The following is a 20831-nucleotide window of genomic DNA, read 5'->3' on the forward strand; positions in this document are numbered from 1 at the left end:
GATTTGTATTTAAATGCTATTTTTTTATTAACTGTATAATTCACAATATCTTTTTTGCTGCTTTAAGGTTGCAATGGGAAGGGCACTTGACTAAACAACACATCCATATATTTATTATTTATTTATTAAATATATATCTCCCCTTCCTCCCAGAAGGAGCCCAGGATGGCATATATCTCTCTCTGTGTCTGAGACTCAAAGGTTTGAGAAGCATTATTGGTTCAATGTGTGAATTTTTAATATCTATCTATCTATCTGTCTATCTATCTAATTACCATTACATTTTACAAAATACATTTTGTATTTGCAGATGGTGGTGCTTTTGACTTATATGCATTTTATATTTGTTTTAATGTTTGTAAATTCATATTTGCTTTGATGCTAAACAGTGTTTATGTTTGTAGTTGAGAGATCATTGAGGAACACCAAGGAGGAAATGTGTTTGGGTTCTGTTGATACTATGTGAGTTGTAACTGTTTATATTGTTGATATTTTGTCAGTTCACACTTCTCAATTCTTTTTGCTTTTGAAACAAATATGTATATGCTTTTATTGCCATTAGATTCAATATATAACTTATTTATATATCAGATTCATTTCTATTAGTTTGTAGAAGTAAATTTCGATCCTGATCTTGTTTAATGACATAAAGTTCTTCCAGTGTCTGGAAATAATAGCCCTTACTGCAAATAAGACATGGCTTACTCATTCTTTATCCGTGATATCAGCATCTCATTCCCCAAAAAATGTACAGCAATGCCAATTGTGGGGAAGGCAAGATCGATTGTCTTGTGATTAGTCCAATATCTCTGAATGCAAGTCCCCAAAACTTGGCACTCCCACCACTTCTGTACAGGAACCAATAAGACGGCCCTTCTCCAGCAAAGTGGGGACACATGGTGTGAGATACCACTTAGGAACCTCTCTAGTTGGGAATGTAATTTGTTTTAAACTGTTTTTAATAGTGTGTTTTTTATATTGATGTGACCTGCCCTAGGGTAATAAACTTAATTATAATGATGATAATTTTTAAAAAGAGCAGATAAGGGGCAACCTTGCTTTGTTCCACGCCACAGATTTGTTTTGAATCCAAATGGTTCATTCTGGTTTTTGTCATACAGATTCAGTAGATTTCCCCCCAATATCCCAATGAATTTGATGCCGGTTCCCATCTTCCTAATTACCCAGGGTTTGCTTTCCTTGGAATGAAGGTCACTGGATACTGTTGTGTCTTAGGGATATATGACTTTATTTACATATATATACAACCTGAGCATAAGATGGAAGGGCTCACAAGCATTAATGTTCCCACAGATCTTGCTTCCCCATAGGCTTTTGGGGGATGCCCCAAAGCCATGGCCTCGGATTCAGCACAGAGAAAGAGGTCAGGTTTCTCTGTCTCTTGCCAGCTCCCAGATCAGACTAAAAACACACCCAGGCTACTTCCTGCCCCTAGGATTGTTGGGGGGAGGCGTACCACAGTCGTTCCTATGGCAGCATATCTACCCTTTGCCAAGTCTTTAGACATGTAGATCAGGTACATGACAAACTTGGCCAGAACCCATGAAGTTAACAAAGAAACTGGCTTGACTGGTGCAGTAGGTTCCTTTACTACAAGCTCCATGTCTGTAGATGCAGAATTATAGGCTTGGAGAGGATCCCCAGGCATCATCTAAACAACCTCCCCAACCCTATAACAATATCTAGTGCAAAGACTGTGGGGGAGTAACCTTTTGTTTTACAGAAGTTTATTATATTTAGCAGTTTCCTGATCAGGTTGGCCATCTTATTTTTAAGCTGCTAAAACTTCCAAGGTTCTTTGAGCATTTTAGACATGGGGTGGCATTGTGGGACCAGAGAAGAGTAGCCCTTTGCCCCTTGGAAGGGCTGCACAAATGAGAGGTTTGCATTGCCTCTTGACAGGTTTGCAGTGTGTGTCTGATGACATCACAGTCTAGCAGAATGACATCACGGCTGCCTGCAGAAGGGGCCTCTGGACATACTCTTAGAAGAAGTGGGCACTTTATGGAGGGCCAAAGATCACCTATCCTTAGAACCAGCAGGGGTTGTGCCCCCTTGGAGGAGAACCAGGGGGAACTGGTCAGATCATGGGCTCCAATGAGAAAGAGTCACCTGCCAGGCTGGCCCGGGTTGTTCCAATCAACATAACTCCTGATCCATGTCAAGGTTCATTGTCCCGTCGAGGTAGTGAAACTCCAAGGAATGTCTCACCTCAGCGAGAAGGTCCCACCAGCAACCAGTCTCATCGAGGGAGCAGCATCCCAGTGGGTCCCCCCTCCTCCCAGAGAACTGCCTCCCCTCAGAGAGGAAGTGACCTGGCCCGAAGCGCCTCCCCCCGAAGAGGAAGTGAGCTGTCCCAGGGAGCCTCTTCCCCAAGGCAAGTGAGCGATCTGCCCCAGAATGCATTCCCACAGAGAGGGAGCATAAGTGAGGCTCCCCGAAGATCTTCCCATTCTCCTGGTGCCTCTTCGCGGAGAGGGAGTGACCTCTCCCAAGGCACTCCTTCTCCTCAGAGAGGGAGTGAGGATCCCAGAAAAATGTCTACTCCCAGAGGGGTCAACTTCCCTCCTCCTGGTGGGTCCTCTTCACGGAGAGCGAGCGAGCTCTCTCAGATGTCTTCCCGCCAATCACCAAATTACATTCCACGCAACTCTTCTCCCCAGAGAGGAAGCAATGCCTTCGGGAGCGCCTTGCCCCCCAAAGGCGCTGATCCGCCACCTGGTGCCTCATCCCGCCGAGGGAGTGACCTCTCCCAGAGCCCTTCTCTGAGGCAAGGGTGCCAGGAAGACAGCGAACTCTCCTTTGGCAGTTCTCTGCCACAAGGGAGGCTCCCGGTCCGGGCCACCTCCCCTCAGGCAATAGTGGACTACCAGTGTGGGAGATGTTCCATCCAGCCAGGGCAGTTTAGCATGACAACCAGCCGGATGCTCATGGCCATGCAGCAAGGCCTGAATTCACAAAGGGAGGAACTGTGCCAGAGATCCCGGAGTGGGCTGGGAATGGAACCAAGGCTGGGGAAGTCCCAGGTGGAGAGCAAGTACATCCCTGTCTCCCCGGGTCTGAGCGACTCCCCCCAGCCAACAGCCCGGCATTTTTCTCAGCCCGCTGTCAGCCCAAAGGATGACTCCACACAGCCATCTCTCCCGAGGAGGGAATCCCTCCAGGCCCCCAAGATGTCTCCCCATCTGGCAACCGGAATGGGACAGCGAGACTCATCGCAGCCGCCACGGAAACTCATCCGCAAGAGTGTCCCCAACCCCAAGGACGAATGGACCCAGACAGAGCCGGTTTTCAGGGTCTCCTTCTTCCCAAAGAGTCTGTCTCCTCAAGCAGAGGTGTGGGTGCCAACCGCCAAGACCCCTTTCCCCACGGAGGCTGAACAAAGAAAGAGCTCCCTCCAAACACAGCCTGACCAGACCTGCAGGAAGAGCTCCCCTCCCAGGGAGCCTGACACAAGAAGAAGCTCCCTCCAAACAAGGCCCAAACTGAACCAGGCAACATACAGACCTGTTTTCCATCCGGAATGTGAATCCGAGTTTCGGTGCCAGATGCACCAAGAGATGGAAACGGCCCAGAAACGAGCTCTCTCCCCGGGGGCTGAGTCACCTCACCGGCTCTCCCTGTCCACAGAGGCAGAACGGAGAAGCTCCCTCCGAGCCCAACCTGAAGTGACCCCCAGGGGGTCCATCTTCCAGGAGCCTGACGTGAGGAGAAGCTCCTTCAACCAACCCAAGCCCACCCATAGGGGCTCCTTATTAAGAGACGCTGATCCCACGAGAGTCCCCCTCCCGACACTGCCCGAATCAAGCTACCAAGAGTCTCGCTGGGCGGACTCTCCCCCAAGCCAGCGAGGCTCTCTGCAGCTAGACTGCCAGGCTGTCCTCAGACCTGCCTTCCACCCAGAGAGTGAATCTGAGTATCGCTGCCCTCTCCATCAGCAGATGGAAGCAGCCCTCAGCCGACCCCCATCTCCGGGGACGGAGCTTCTCCCCAGGGGCTCTCTTGCCATAGAGACCGACGCCTTCCTGTGGCAGAGCAGCCTTCCAATGGCTTGGCCGTCGGCTGTCAGCACTTGGACCCAGACAGAGGCTGGCCTTGATGCCAGTCTGATGCCCAGGGACTCCCTTCGGCCCAACGTGGAAGCAAGACCCAGGCCCTTGCCAGGCCCAGAGATTGCTGGAGACCCTGGCCTCTTACCCCCACGGCCTTTAAGCAAGTTTGGGCCTGAGTCACCTTGGTGGCCATTACTTCAGGCAAGCCCCAGCCCCCCCACTCCAGACTTAATGGAGAGACGTGCCAGCCTGCCCGGTCCAGACTTGAGGGAGAACCCCCCCAGCTTAGCGCTGGACTGTATGGAGACAGTCAACAGCCTGCTGGCTCCAGACCTGGCAAAGGACCAGCCACTTCCTCCCATGGAGTGGGAGGAAGTCTTGGAGTTTTCACAGGATGCTGTTTCCACCTCAAGCACAGACCCCTCACCAGCAGGAGCAGCCCGTTCCGAAGAGCCACCCGCCTCGTTGGACCCCAAGCGCGGAGAGCGGAGGCCATCATGCACAGGCCCCAGCAGTGAGGCAGAAGACCTCATGGGGCCACGGCGAGGGAAGTTGACCCCTACCAGGTTTAGCGCTTTCTTTGTGGGTACGTTGCAGGTGTCTAAGTCAGGGCTGCGTCTCTTGGCATGAGGCCAGGTCTCTCGCGAGGGCTGAGGAGGTCAGGCTCACTAGAGGCAAGGGGGATTTGCAACAATAAAATAATTTTTCTCCAAATTTGTTTGCAAAAAAAAAGAGGCTCCTAATTGAGTTGTTTTACAGCTGTAAAACCGAACATCTGCTTTGTGTGGAGAAGGTCCTGGCTCCAGTCCAGTGATAGCAGGTGATGATCTTTCTCAGCTGGGGACCCTGGACAGGTGCTGCTAGACACTCCTAGGCCAGCTAGAACAGTGGTCTGGCTCAGTAGTCATATGCTCAACCGTCAGGCCTGTTTGAGGTCGGTATGAGACATTTGAAGCCATGTTAGACCCCCCCCCACTCCCTCAACAAAATCTCACATCAGAATCCAACTAAGCTGGCAACTGACTCGTATTTCGACATGGGCGATGGGAGAACGGCCCCTGATGTAGGTGAGGCAGCAGGGTGCTTTAGGAGGTGCAGCACAGAGGCTAGCTTAGGGGACTCGGGGGGAATGGTTAGCAGACTGCCGCCACCCCCTACAGCCTCTGCTGCCTGAAGCTGTTGTCCTGCTCTGCCCAACGGCATGGCCAGCCCTGGATCTGGTTCCTGTGGAGCTAAGGGCAAGGCAGAAGGGTGGAAGAGTCGGGTTGGGTGAATCGGTCAGTTTTGGGTGCCTTGCTCTTGCTCATTTTTTTGTCCTACAGTTCTCCACATCTGCATTTTTGAAAAAACAAAGGCTTCAGAAAGGTTAGTCAGTATTTTTTTGTGCACGTCTCTTCAGACCTACACATTTTTGTATGTAATCTTGCCTAATGTACGCACTTCTGCAAAGCAGTTTCCCAAAATACAGTGCATTTTTGTATGGTTTCCCCACTAATTATGAATTTGAATGCACATTTCCCCTGAATAAATGCATTTTTGTACAGGGTCCTTGGCTGGAGAACGGTACAGCAAAATTTGGAGAAGCGCAAAGTGTGAAGAGTGGCTGGGTTTTTGGTTCACGAACTGTTTCAGAAAGTGTGAGCTAGGTGGGTTAGCCTTGCAATGCACACCGTGAATTGAATCTCTCTCCACCATCCATTGGTCCCGCCCTCACTCAGACTTCCAGGTCTCACATCAGCAGAGACAGAGTGCGACATAACATCATATGATAAAAAATACATCAGGAAAACGAACAAACTGTTAAAACTCTGGCAAGGAAAGACAACTAAAAACCGTTGAATTGGGTTTGGAGGGGGATTCAATTTGGTTTGCATTTAAAGCCTAATCTATCAGATTTGCACTTTCCAAAACAATATGAGAATTGAAACACAGCCATCCTTTGAAATTCACACGTATCTGAATTTTTGATGTAATTCTTCAGACAAAGAATGTTTACGAAAATGTATATACTAGGGGAAAGGGTGCATAAACATGAATATATGAGTGAAAACAGCATACAAAAATGTATTGTATTAGAAGAAATTGTCTGCAAGAATGTGTACCTTAGTCAAATCTGCTTACAAACGTGGGTTAGGAGAAATTTGCAAACAATGCTGAAGAACTTTTCAGGAGTGTTTTGTTTTTGTTTTAATTTACAAGTTCCTGCAGAAATGTGCAGAACCAAATGTCAGAAATGAGAAGTGGCGAGAGAGCTGAAATGGACAGATCCTTCTATCCCTAACAGAGGGCACGGCTAAAACGGTCAGTCGATAAAACTGGCCAGAGGCACCTGGCCTCTCTCTTGCTGCACCATGTCCGGCCTTGTCCCCCGTGACTGGCAGGAACCCTACATGGCCTCAGGCACAGAGAACTCTTTTCCACCCTCGGATTCTTTCAGCTGGAGACACGGCTGGGGATTGGACCCGGGGAACCTGCTGCATGCAAAGTAGGTGCTCTGCCACCAATGGCGGCTGGCGCTTCTCGGGGCTGGTGGGGCGGAAGGCTGGGAGCCCAAACAGCAGGCAGGAACAGAGCCAATGACAGGCAGAGCCAGCTCATTCTACTTCCGCCTCCCTACTGAGTTCTGCAAGGGCAACATTGAAGCTGAGGGGGAGGGAGTGGCAGGCATCTCAGACGCAGCTGTGCTGGTGAAGTTCAACCCTCCTGACTTGCCCCCCCATCATTCCTCCCCCCTCAGTTGCCAAAGTGGCACGGGTGACGTTTGATGCCACCACTCTGCACTCTCCCCCTGGGCTGGTTGTATGTAGGAAGGCAGGATGAGGCTGGTGGGGCAAACTCTGCTTGCCGCAGAGCAGTGGCCCTTCCTCTGTATTGCTACAAAAAGTCTCACCCTCTCAGCAACAGGGCATTTTGTGGCATCCCTTTTAATACATGGATGGGGGGGGATTTCTGTGGCCATCTGGATGATGAAGTTACCCCAACTCCGCCAGCCCCAGAAGCCAGCGACGGGGATGGTGGCGGCGGTTATGGGAGCTGGTGGAGTCCAGCAACATTTGGAGGGCTACAGAGTGCCCCCCCCACAACATGGAAGCCTCCAGGCTCTGTTTGCTGAGGGTGAGGCTGGAGCCGTGCCCAAACAGGGCCCTGATGCATAGCTGGTGGAGTGAGCAGATGAGTAAAATGCCAGGCTTCCAAGGGGCAACACAGCTTGCCAGTGTCATGATTCCCCCGATTGCTTCTGGGGGTCCACTGGGCTGTCTTCCCTTTAGCCACGGCTGGCTCGGCTCTGAGCCGGAGCATTCCCGGGCAGGGAGGTGGTGTGGAGCCTGTCCTTTGCTTCCGCTCCTGAGTGCGGCGTTCTGGCCAATGACACTACAAGCACGCACGGAGGGCCGGCTGGCTGGCTCCTTTCCTGCATCTCCTGCTCAGTTCCTGCACTGCAGTCCTCACCCTCCTGTCCTCCTCTGTTCTAGATGTCTCTGACGAGAAGTACGCCGATGTTCTCTGGTGGCTAAAAGGTGGGTGTCTGGAGCACCGTCCCAATGACCTAGAGGGAGAGCGAGCAAGCACAAAAGCATGCCTTTGTGTGTCTTTCCACGGGGAGATTGATGCTCTTGGGAGTCCCAGAGCCCTGCATTGAAATTCTCTCTGGCCTTTCCTGAAAGGTCCCCCTCTGGGCTTCTCTCCTACTCTTTGCAAACCTTGAGTGTTGAGGGGAGGCGATTATGCCGAAGCAGAGCAAACGAGGTGTGTGTGTGGTATAGCAGCTTAACAAAAGCTGGCTTCTTTGTTTTTCCTTTTTGCATCCGGCATTCACAGAGAATGAAGGGCAATGTTTAGTCTCTAGTTATTCCGTTCATGGCTGCTTGATTTGAACACCTCCATGCGTGTAAGTCATGCTGCGGCCCTGTGCACGCTGACTTCCTCAGGGGGAAGCTCCACTGAGCTCAGTGGGACCTACTTCTGAGCAAAAACATGCATACAGTTGCACAGGTGGCATATCTGTGAGCCAGGAAGGGCATCCTGTTAAGTAGTTGCTTAGTCCATCGTTTGCAGAAGAGAGCCTCAAATGTTCAGTAATGACAACAGAGGACTTACTGAAGAGGTCCCAAACATTTGAGGCACTACATTGCTGTAGTCAAGATCTTCTGAGTCCTAACACCCCCTGACAGTAGGCATTTTATCTTTATTTTTGTTAGACGTTGCAAAGTCATTATTTATTTAATTTCTCCTTCATTTTAGTGGCAAATGTCCCCCTCCCCCCAGGATGGAAAGTTCTGTCAATTTTGGTCCTCTCTCTTCCTCATTTGTCTAATCCTAAATTTGGTTCTCCACATTTATGCAGCAATTGTCAATTCTTTAAAAAAAAATCCTCATGAAAGTTTCTCAGCATTTTAGTGTGAATTTCTCCTAGTAAATACATGTTTATGCACTTCTGACTAATGTACATATTTTTGTGAGCAAATTATCCTTATAATGCATTTTTGTATGTTATTTTCACCAGTATGTTCATTTTGTGCACACTTTCTGCTTTAAATGTGAATGAATGGAGGGTCGTACCAAATAGCCTGACTCGGCTCCACCTGGACCCCAAACACATCCATTCCAGTGCAGGGGGGTTCCAATGAGCACGCGGAGCTCTTCTGCTTCTCCCTTTGGTGTGGCATTGCTCTAACTCGCCTCCTTCTCTTTCTGATCCTCGCTGTCTCCTGGCTGCTCGTCTCTCCAACTTTGCCCCCTGCTTGGAATGCTGCCTCCTTGAACCCTCCAGATGAAGAGGTAAGGGAGACTCTCCGTGCAACAGGCTCTTCCACCGTATAGCGTTTGAGAGACGTACAAGCCCGCCAGGTCGCCCTAGTCCCTCCCCTCCACCCCCCCCCCCCGAGGGAGGTAAGGGCTTTCCTCCAACTCCGGAGCTAGCGGGTGGATTGAGAGAGGACCGAGAGGAAACAGCAATAGTTTTATTGTTAGAAGTCATGCTCTGTAATATGGGGTTCCGGTTGCACGGTTGTTACTGGCCCTCCCCGCTCCCCACCTTCCACCCACCCATAGTGCTTCATTGTACCTTTTGTGGAGGAAAAGAGAGTATAACTTTTGGAAAGCTCTTTCGGGCTAATCCATCACTGTGCCTCTTCTTGCCCAAGTGTGCTGTGGGCGCTACCAGGGCCAGCTCTACCATTAGACAGCCGCCTCAGCTGTAGAAGATGCCAAGGAGAATGAAGGTGCAGGAGGGGCACCTACCCTTCCAAGGCCAATTAAGTGCTGGCTTTCCTCTATATGTTTATTGGTGCCTCCGGAACCGAATATCTTCTGGAACGCCTCTCCCCATATGAACCTACCTGGACTTTTGAGGCTCTTCCCTGGGACTGTCCTTTGAGGGAGGCTCAGAAGATGATGACAAGGAAGAGGGCCTTTTTGGTTGTGACTCCCCTGCCTGACACCGTCACTGACATCTCTTTTTTTAACACAAAAATGTACCTTTCCCACCAGGCTTTTGTTGGTCTGCGATGAAGTTGTTCGATGTGAGTTGTGCTGCCGAAACCTTTTGCTGCTGTTGTTGAAGGGTTGTTTTGTGAATTCAATGAGTTACATAATAACAACAACCAGTGCATTTTTGAGCTATGGTTGTTAGTTGCTTGGAGATCTTTTTTGTGTAACAAGTAGGGATGGACGAGGGATGTGATTCAGTTCACATTTCAAGCCCAATCTCTCAAATTTGCACTTTCCAAAACAACGTGAGAACCAAAACCCAGCCGTCCTTAGAAATTCACACTTATTTGAATTTTGCAATGCAGTTTGCTGACCAAACAATGTTTACAAAAATGCAAAAATTAGGGGCAAGTGTGCATCAACATTTGCGTGAAAATAAGATACAAAAATGCATTATGTAATGAGAAATTGAGGATGAGGATTTTTTTTTAAAAAAATCAGTTGCTGCAGAAATGTGACAAAGTGAGAGAACCGAAATTGACAGAACTGAAATTGACAGAACTGAAATTGACAGAACCAAAATTGACAGAACTGAAATTGACAGAACTGAAATTGATAGATATTTCCATCCCTAGTAATGAGGGACTAACACGTTTAGATTATGATGATCATGATGGTAACTGAGCTTGCTGGCCTCAGGTGAGCTGTCTCCTAGCCAGGGTTGAAGTAAGCTTAAACTCCCAGTGGTCTCCTCGTCTTCTGAATGGGGGATGGTGTGTGTGTGTGCAGGGAGGGTGTGTGTGACAACATGCCCAGGGCCTCAGGCAGCAGCATGATTTTGGTTGGCCCTGGATGCTACAGCTTGCTCTTGCCCTGTTCCTGCAAGGATGGGGGAGATGTTTGATTCTCCCTAATTCACTCTTCCTGAGGTGAAATCCTCACTTTCTCAAACAATGTGAGAACCGAGCCAATTCTTCAAAATTCACACTTATCTGAATTTTGGGATGCAGTTCTCCAACCAAAGTTTGCAAAAATGCATAAAAATGAATATAGGAGTGAACATAATATGCACAACTGCATTATATGATGAGGAATTGTTAGCAAAAATGTGCATTACTCAAAACTGAATATAAAATGTGTTCATGTGGAGAAACTGATGTGACATGTACATGGGATATTTTATGACATGATTTCTGAGGACATGGAGCAAGATTCAGCCATTCTCTCCCCCCCCCAGTATTTACAAATAAGAAACATAGCCAGTTGTCAAATTATGACCCCTTTCTATTGTACCTATCACAGGGGTGGAAAGAGCTTGTCCATTGTTTCAGTCAGTTTCTCTTTTTTTCCAGTCTTAAATTCAATTCTCTAGGTTTCCACAGCAATTTGCAATTTTATTTTTTATTTTTTTTAAAATCCTCTTGAGAATTCTTCATCATTTTAACATGAATTTCTCCTGTGAATGGCTGAAGATAGTGTATTTTTGTATCTTATTTTCATTAATATATGCATTGTTATGCATACTTTACCCTAATATATGCATTTTGCCTGGTCAGGACAGGTGGGCATGCAGAGTGCTTTTGGAAACAGATCCTGTTGGGATGCCAGGAGTGATCTGAGTTCATCCTGTAGATGGCAATGTTGATTTAGTAACTGGTCTGTCCGGGGATTCTTCTGTCGGATTTTCTCTTGCATCCAGTTGTTTCTTAAACATGTGAAGGCTGCGATGGTTGATGGGCGCCGGTGCAGGATTGGCGAGAAAGACTCTGAATGGGTTCAGGGTCAGTTTACTCTTCTGAGGGTGGGCAACCCTTAATTACTGACTTCTTGTCATCATATTTGCATTTTTTTTAAAGAGCAATATAGCGCACTTAAAAAAAAGAAGGGGAATAATAACAAGAGCCCAGTAAATAAAGCATCTTCCTTCACCCTCAGCCCCGGTGGGAAGAGAATGCTGCCCTCATGCCCCATGACGAAAGAAAGGCGGGGGGTTACATGCAAGAAAATAAATCTAGACTCTCGCCTTTTCGATTACATCTCTTTCTTCCCGGCGCCGCGGCGTGCTGATTCTTAAAACAAGAAAAAGGAAACCACAGTTCCCAGGTCAACTGCTGGGTCCAGGCAGGGCCTTCTGCCCCTCTGCACACGCCCAGAGGCACGCCACCCATTCTTTTAACTCCGCCCCCTTCCAAAACTGGGCGCTGGACACATCGCCAGAGCCAATCCTGGCTCAGAGCGAGCGCCAGCTGTGCCGTCTGCACCCTGTCCTGGCTCAGAGGAACTCTTGGCACCCCCCGTGTGATCAGAGGGAGGACTCTTCCTGCAGTTGCGGCGGCGGCTCCCCCGCCCGTCCTGCTGCCGCCGGCGCCGCCGGTCACATGGCCGGCCTGCCTGCCTGCCTGGGTCGGCTGCCTAATCCTGCGGCACCGGCCTGGCAGGGACGGAGCGCGCCCAGCCCAGCCGCCTCACCTGCCGGCCCGAGCCGCCTCCATCCCTGGTAAACCGCGCGGGTCCCCCGGGGAGCGGGAGGGGAACGCGCGCCTGCCCGGGTTGGGCAGGAACCGGAGCGACTCCGGAGCCGGGCTGGCGGCGGCGCTGTTCCCGGGCGCCCGCCGCAGGGATCCGGGTGGCGGCGGCGGCTGAAGGGCTGAGGGCGTCGCTCTCCCCCGGGACTGGGTGCCCTCTGCCAAAGGATTGGGGGAGAGCGGGCACCCTAGGGCGGAGGAGCCTCTTGGGGAGGTCTGGCGCGCCTTCCTGGCAAATGGGGGACGTTCTAGCCGCAGGCTAAGGGGGTCTCTGAGCATCTGCAGACTGCTTTTTGTTTCGGCACGCTGGTCTCCCCCCCTTTGCATCTGAACCAGGGGAGGGGGCTTCTGAGCAGGGTTGTGTCCCCCCTCCCTGGAATGCAAGGTTGGGGGTTCTCCTCCGCCTCCTGTCAGGCTCCCCTGCCCCAGAGAGCAGGCCTTGGCAGCGCCAGCCACAAACTCTCTAGTTAGCTTTAGGTAATAAGCCGCCGTGGCTACCTCAGCCTGGGCTTCACCTCTTGCAGTAATTTATATAATGCATGCCTACCTTGCAGGGATGTTGTAATAAGTGCTGCTCAAAGCTCTTTGATTGCTGCAGCTGTGAAGCGGTAGTCAAACGATATCCTCAGAAGGCGGCCCCTGGACTCTTTGAGCCGCTGGATGTGGGCCCATCAGGAAAAGGCGAGGCCCAGATCTCTGTTGAGAGAGATGCAGCAGTCCAAATTAAAGCATCGCGACAGGTGCCTGTCCAGCTGCCTCTCGAAGGCCTCCAGTGTTGGGAGGACCCAACACCTCCCTAGGTCGCTGGGTCCATCCGCACATAGACCCCTCCCCACACGCTGGACCTTGGCCCAGCGGCACAAACAACCCAAGTGATGTTCTGGGGGAGGCATTTTCTTCAGTGGGTCTTGCCGATGTTGAGCGTGGCACCCTGTGTGCTCAGTTGGCACCCCCATTCTTGCGCTGATTTTGCAACCGTTTAGAGCAAGTGGCCTTTGGGGACCTTGAGATCGTCTAGTCCCTGAATAGTCCTTTGGGCAGCCCAAATAATTTCTCATTTGTTGCTAACTCGGCCAGGTTCTGTCTAGCTGATGCAAATTGTTATGGCGAGGTGGAGCTTGCAGTTCTCACGGCCTGCAATTCACGTGCGGAACTGGTGGCGGTGAGATGGGGCGGTGGCTCTAGAAAGGGGGTTGGAATGGCCATGATGGAACCTCCAGCTTTAGAGGCAGTCTACTCCTGGATACCGGCTGGTGGGAGTAAGCCACAAGGCAGGTCTCCTGCCTTTACACCCTCTTTGGGACATCCTGCATCCACCTGTTGGAGGCAGGATACTGGGATGGTTGGATTTTTAGCCTGATCCTATCAGGTTCTTCATAGATCCTTCTCAGGAGGACTATAGTTCATAGTCTTGCCCTGAAACTATTTCTGCTTCCTGTCTTAGCAGGCTTTGTTTATTTTGTACCAGTTGGTCCTTCTTCTGGCCTCTTCTCACTCTGTCTGCCTGCTAGATTAGCAAACCCCCCTCCGGCCACTCTTAATTTCCCCAGCAGCCTTTTACGCTCTGTAGAAATACATGCCAGATTCTTATGTATTTGCCATTTTCTTGCAACAAGCTGGGAATTCTGTGTGTGTGTGTGTGGAATGGAAGGAATGGTTTGCTTCTAAACAAATCTGAGAGGTTAGGGCAGTGGAGATTGTCAAGACCCTTGCACTTGCAAGAATGGTAATCTTTATTGTTTTATAATTTGCTGTGCTTTTTTTTTTTTTTTTGCGACAGTTTTGTGCGCTGTTGGTTTTCAAGGGAGAGGAATGTCCCTGGCCAGCCAGTTAATGCTTTGTATTTCTGCTTCATGACTTTTTTATCAGCAAGAGTGAAGGTGTTGTGTTCTTAGCTTCTTATTCAACGTTCAACTTCAGAATTGAATTTTGGGAATGAAATTTGTGGATTTTGCAACAAGAAGGACGCCCGTGGGACCTGCAACAGAAGGCGGCAGTATGTTCGTCTCCTTGCAGGAGTGTTGTTGCTCAGGGTTCCCACTCTGCCAGCCAGCTACCCATGCCCTCTTTTAGGGCATTCCATTCCATACCACCACCCCATTTTCTTTCTAAGAATTCAATAGTTGCTGAGTGTGGGGGTTGTTTCCTCATGTTTTATTTATTTAAGGGTGTTTTTTAAAAAACTTTTGCAAAACTTTGGGTCCCTCTGAGCCTGTTGACATCTTCCTCCAGTTTCCCAGCAGCCTACTTGGGCTGCAGAGTCATCTGAGTTCACTATTAGAAGAAGTAGTCCCTTCCATCATTTTTAATAATAATTTGCTAAGTAGACACTTGCAGGGTGTGTGTGCGTAGAAGTGATTTTGATAGACTCTGATGTTTTGGTTTTAATGTGCTGCCAAACCTTCCTGTGGCTGTGGGTGGGTGGAGTTGCTATTGTTGTTATGTTTTTAGAGGGTGTTTTTTGTTTTGTTTTAACATTGTGTAAGTCGCTTGGGGACCTTCGGGTATCAAGCGACTAATAAATAGTAATAATGTATGCCTATCAGAGCTCCAGAAAAGCAAACTGAGGTTCAGGCCTGTTTCAGTGAGTGAATTTTGTGGGAAATCTCATCTTGGCATGTGTGTAACCTCCCCACCCCCCACCCAGTACAAACTGGTTAAATGCCAGAGAATAGTTGTTTGCAGGACTTGTAGATCTGCGTCTGCCTGGCAATTGGGCCTTTGAGCTATAGTCAGCAGATCAGTCTGCTGAAACCGGTTCAACCTTATTTACATTTTGAAGTTTAGGTTCTCCTGGTATATTATTAGGAAAATTATAGGCTGAGACAGTGACTGGTCCGAGGTCACCCAGTGAGCTTCATGGCTGAGAGGGGATTTGAACCTTGGACTCCCAGGGTCCCAGTCTGACACTCTAACCACTATGCCACACTGGCTATCAGTTCTGAAACTTTAGCATTCTTCTGGCTGAGTTTACACAGTAGCAAGTGCAGGGCACTCTGCACATGCTTTGGGACACTCCTTTATTGTTACTTCAGAGGGCTTGGAATGATCACCTTCTCAGAGGAGTTAAGACCTGCTCTCTTTCTGTCTCCCTGCCCTCCAGCACACAACCAATGGAAGAAATTTCCACCACATTTTGTTTCACAAGAGTTGTCTCCAGGCAGGTTTGAGCACATGCAGGCATTGCTGGGGTGTGGCCATGCAAATAAAGCCCACTGTCTCCCCCCCCACCCCTGTGCGCTTCAGTCTCCCTTTATCTTAACAAGCCCTGTAGCAAAATATTCCATTTGCAGTCTAGATCTCGCATCAGAGTGGAAAATGGCCTCGTCCAATGTGGAGCCAGGAGGCAAGTAAAAGGTACTGAGTCAAGGGGGGGGGAGAAGAGGACTGCCTGGTGTCTGGGGCTGGATTTGAGGAAAAGTAAAGTCTCCACCCTTCAGGGCAGGGGTCTTGTTAGGCCCATCCTCCTCCTTTTTAAACTTAATTTTTTAAATACAAACTTTGGAGAGACTTGATTCAGTTCGCACTTAAAGCCGAATCTATCAAATTCGCAATTTCCGAAACGAGCGCCCAAACCCAGCTGTCCTTCCTTTATCTGAATTTGGCGATGCCGTTCGCCAACCAACCAGTGTTTGCAGGGGAAAGTGTGCATAAAAATGAACATATTGGTGAAAATAACATACAAAATGCATTATATTAGGAGAAATTGCTTGCATAAATGTGTACATGAGTCCAAATCGCCTGCAAAAATGTGTTTATTAGGATAAATTTGCCCTAAAATGCTGGGGAATTCTCAGGAGGATTAAAAAAAAATCCACAAATTGCTGTAGAAATCGGTAGATTTGAAACTGGCAGATTTCCCCTTCCCTTCTTCAGACTGTACCCTGGGAATTCTGCCTGAAAATTGACATGTTTCTCCTGGTGAAGGCTTGTTTGTGTCACAAAACATCTCTGGCTTTTGTTGATCAGATTTATGTATAGCTTCAGACGAAGTAAGTCCCGAAGTGATTTACACCAATATACAATATAAACAAACCCATTGAAATGCAACAAGTGGACTGAACGCGTTGAATAAATGTATCTCTGCACTGTTTTAGGGGCTCCTTTGTGTGTCGGACCACCCCTTGCCTCGGAGCAGAGAGGCCTCTCTAGCAAGGGCCAGGGGGTCCCCAAGTGCAGAAGAGTGTGCTGATAATTGGACGCTGCAACGGAAGTTCATGCTGTGAGGCTTCCTGAGAGGTCTGGGTTGATTGTGGATCTCCTCTGCTGTAAGGACAGCTGGGTGATGCGATCAGGGTTCAGCAGATGTCCACAATGCAGAGATGTCATCAGTCCCAAATGCGTTTTGTGATGGACTGAAAATAGAGGCTCATTTGGCCTTTATAGGGTGCAACACCTGTGAATGCCACCGGCTACAGCCTGCCACCATCCAGCTGATGTCACGTGAGGTTTTGAACAGGCACTCAATTTGTCTAGGTCTGCCCCTGCTGGTGTGCAGCATTCTCCACATTTTGGACATTCCTCGCAATATCACAGCCCTCATCCTTCTCTCCTTTTAAAGCAGGGATGGGGAACCTCAGTGGTCCTTCAGAGGTGATTCTTGGACTCCACCAGCCAGCCTGACACATGGTCAGGGAAGATGGGAGTTTGAGAGAGCCACACCTGCAGGGCCACAGATGCAGCCCTCTCTGCTTTAAAGCCTAGATGAGCAGAGGTGCTGTTCTAGTGTTTGGATACGTTTTGTGGCTTTCCAGTACCCCTTTTTGAGATGGGGAGGCTGGCAAGTGAATCCATCAGGCCAGGCTGCTTGCATTATCCCTGCGTGATGCCAGCCCAGAGTGAGCAGGGATGGGCTTTATTCTGCACAAATGAGACTGGAAGTATGTGCTGCCTGTCTGGGCTGTCTTTAGCCTCACATTCCTTCCGAGGACAAGAGCAGCTCCGTGGAAGAGCATCTGCTTTGCATGCAGAAGGTCCCAGGTTCAGTTCTCAACGGTGCCTCCAGGTCAGACTGGGATATCTCCTGCCACAAACCTGGAGAGCACTCAGAAGTTCATGCACTTTTCCCTTGCCTATGCATTTTTGTAAATATTGTCTGCTTGGTGAACTGCAGCGCCAGCTCCGGATCAGTGAGAATTTCGAAGGACGGCTGGGTTTCCGTTCTCCTGTTGTTTTGGAAAGTGCGAATTTGAGAGATTGGGCTTGAAATGCAAACTGAATCAAAATTCTCACCCATCCCTAGACTCGATATAAAGCAGATTCTGATGTTCCTGGTACATTGGTTTGGGCTAGGCTTTGGAGGGCATGGAAGGACTTGTAAAGAGAGACTAAGGGAAGCCCACCGACAGTGCAGAAAAGCACTGCTACCTCTTCAGCAGAGAAATGTTACCTGTGACTGGCAGCCTTCCCCAATCTGGTGCCCTCCAGATGTTTTTCTTCTTCTTCACACAACACATAGTTAAATTGTGGTAATTTGCGCCCCTAAGATGTATGGATGGCTTTAAAAGAGGATTAGTCAAATTCATGGGGGATAAGGCTACCAGTGGCTACTAGCCACGATGGCTCTGCTCTGCCTCCTTACTTGCAGGCGGTATGCTTCTGAATGCCATTTGCTGGGAGTCACAAGCGAGGAGATCAGGCCCTGCTTGTGGGCTTCCCATAGTGGGCATCTGGTTGGCCACTGTGAGGACAGGATGTTGGCCTACATGACCCCTTGGCCTGATCCAGGTGGCATTTCTTCTCTTCTAACCCTCTTGGACTGGGATGTCATGGACATGCTGTTCAGAGGACAAAGATGGCCCTGCGCCAAGGCGGAGGAGCAGGAAAGGGAGGAGAGCTAACTGCAGGGCAGCGAGGCAGGGGGTTAAAAGCTGAGGTCTAGAAGCTTGATGTTCTCATGCAGGGGGCCAGCCAAGAGAAGGATGGGACTCCGGAATCCACAGGATGTGATTGGTTGCTCAGCCTTGTTGGCCCAAAGCAGTCACTAACCATGCTGTGACCTCTTCAAGGTCAGAGTCACCAAGCATGCCTGAAGCGGCACCGATCTGGGACACGGCAATTAGACAGGCATAATGAGTGAAATTGATTGGGGTGGGGATGAGCAAAGCCTCCCTCCAGATGGTGCATGGTTGCTTGGGGGAGAGGGAGCCATCCAGACCCCATTCCGCCCTTGCCCTGCCCCACAGCTGAGGCTGCGGCCTCTTTTTCCAGGCCAGCATCAAAAGGATAAAAGAGGTCTCTGGCTGCCTCTTGGGGGGACATAGAGCCCACCCCTCAGAGGCAGGGCATGCAGAAAGCCCCCAGCATCTCCAGTTAAGAAGGAGCTTTGCCTGAGACCTTGGAGAGCTGCTGCCAGTAAGAGCAGACACTCTTGAGCTAGGTGGATCAATGGTCTGACTTAGCGTTAAGGTCAAAATGCACCTTCAAAGGGGGCTAGGGAGGTTTTCTTGTGCAGCTGAAGGTGCAGAATCAGAGTCTGTGAAATTTGGTCTGTGAAAGAATCGCCGAGTGCCTCTCTGAGCATGTACAGAATAAATGCAACCTGACAAAATCTGAACTTGAATGTGTCTGTAGAGCTTCCAGCAACCCACAAGGCCAGAGTTGCCATCACGGCGACAGAGTCTCTTTTAGCAAGGAACTTTCCTGTTGGTTTAAACCAGTCTACGGGAAGTCTTGTCATTCTGTCTCCCCTGAGCATTGCAAAGAGCTGAGTACAATGCCAGTCCCCGGTTCTGAAGACCCCTTCCACATCCATCCAAAAAGGGGCGCTCTGGAGAATGACCATGACACATACACACACATTATTATAAATTCTCAATTGCCTTTGTGAAAAAATAGTCAAGGTGATATACAAGAACAGTTAACTCCTCCCCCCCAACAATAGCACCATTGTCCTAGCACCCTTTTTTGGATTACATGCTAATGACTAGCAGCTTGACCTCAAAGGCGCAATTAAAGAGCTCTTGCATGGAGTCTGCTTTGGTGAGGTGTTTTTGGAATGTGCCTGAAGATTATTGTGTTGCTGTTGTTGTTGATAACAATCTTTTCTGATGCACATTTCGGAGCTGAAGGAAGTGATTATCTCACCGGTCTGCACCGTAAGAGCCAAGGTGGGGGATTTTTCCCACACAAGGCAGTGAGCTTCATGGCTGACAAGACTTTTGAACTCCAGGCTCTCATGTCCAAACCCAGTTGCAACCAGTGGCCTTTGGAGTCCCAGGTGCCAGAGAAGGACTCAAAATTGAGGGGTCACTTTCATTTTGCTGCCTGTCCAATTTGTGGAATCCCTATTCTGTAATTTGTGGCATCTCATACTTCCTTCACGGAGCTCAGGGGGGCATCCATGTTGTTTTGAGACCGAGAGCACCGAGATGTGGTTTTGGAGCTCTGGAAGCGAATAGTGTCAGGGGCTGCTTTTCTCTATAGTTCTGATGTGGGGCAGCAGATTTGGCTGCCTGTTGGAGGGCTGGTGGGCTGTCTCTACCTCTGCGCAACCTGTACATTTGTAAATAAATACAAACTTTACAAAATGCCAAGAAGCCTCCAGTGCCGGGGAGTATTCTCACGGCTCTGGGAAAGATAAAGGATTGTACCAAGATACTCTTTTGGAGGGTGCGGTAGTGATTTGCGGTAGAGCAGGGAAGCGTCACTGGAACCCTGCCGAAAATGAATTTGTGAAAAGCCTGTCAAGATTGTGGGGTGAGGGGTTTTTTTGGCAGTGTTTTAGCAAAACACGCATAGTGGTGGTGGTGTGAGTGAGAGAGAGAGAGAAGGTATGAAAATTTGTCCTGAGGTTACATTATGTTTTCAGAATGCTGGGATTAGCCAATTGCAAAATAAGCAAGTCATTTGCGTCCCAGTATAGCAGCAAATAAACCAGAAATTCATTCTTTTAGCCTTGGCCAATCTTATGTTGTAGGCCAAATTCCTTTTTAAAGAAAAGTGTGGTTGTTTCTAGCTTTGTGATGTTAAAAACCAAACCCACTAAATAATGGTGCATTGATTTTATTTATCTGGCAAAATGCTTCGCCGGTAGGTAGTAGGTTTCAGCACCTTGGGAAGCTCCTGGAAAGTTTGGATTAAAACCTGGAGCGGATTCCACTGCCCCACTGACATGGAGCCAGCAGCTGGGCTGCCTGAGGTGAAGTTCAGCATGGCTCCCTTTCCCCGTTCCTTGTACAGCAACGGACTGGCAGTTGAGTCTGATTTCAGCAGCGGTGTCAGGGCAGCAGGCAAGCTTGTAAGGGAGTGTGGGGCAGGGCCTACGCCACTCATCGCCTTGTTCTTTGAAGGCCTCGCTGCCCCTCTCCGCATCTGTTGCTTGAGGCTGTTGCCTCGCTCTGCTTAATTGGAGGGCCAGCCTGGGATTTATTTATTTGTTTATTTATTACATTTCTCTCCAACCTTTCCTCCCCCAAGGAGCTCAAGGTGGCATGTGTAGTCCTCCCATCTCTCCTGTTTATTCTCACAACAGCCCTGTGCGGTAGGCTAGGCTGAGAGACTCTGCGATTGGGCCAAGGTCATCCAGGGAGCTTCATGGCTGAGTGGGGATTTGAACCCTGCTCTCTGCCAGGTCCTAGGCTGACACTCTAACCACTGTACCACACTGGTTGGAAGGAAACGTTGGAGAAAGCATGTCGGCTCCAAGGCCTGGTAAAACCACACTTTCTAACCCTTTTGTTTTTCTCTGTCTTTACGCACGCTTCCTTTTGTCTTCATGTGCTCTTCACCCCGTCCTTGGCCACAACCTTCTCCTGCTTCAGATAAAGCACCTCTTGAAGGACGACTCAGAGGAGGCTGCGCT

At 49.4% G+C, this 20831-nt stretch overlaps 1 long non-coding RNA gene across 1 annotated transcript; it reads left to right on the forward strand.

Moving 5' to 3' along the window:
- Positions 1–6683: 6683 nt before the first annotated feature.
- LOC133374203 (uncharacterized) lies at positions 6684–20815 on the forward strand. The gene is made up of 3 exons (XR_009759835.1): positions 6684–6760; positions 7547–7591; positions 20791–20815. It is a non-coding gene; the product is annotated as an uncharacterized LOC133374203 (long non-coding RNA).
- The last annotated feature ends 16 nt before the right edge of the window (positions 20816–20831 follow it).

This window comes from Rhineura floridana, chromosome 21 (assembly GCF_030035675.1).
Source record: "Rhineura floridana isolate rRhiFlo1 chromosome 21, rRhiFlo1.hap2, whole genome shotgun sequence".
Classification (NCBI taxonomy): Eukaryota; Metazoa; Chordata; class Lepidosauria; order Squamata; family Rhineuridae; genus Rhineura; species Rhineura floridana.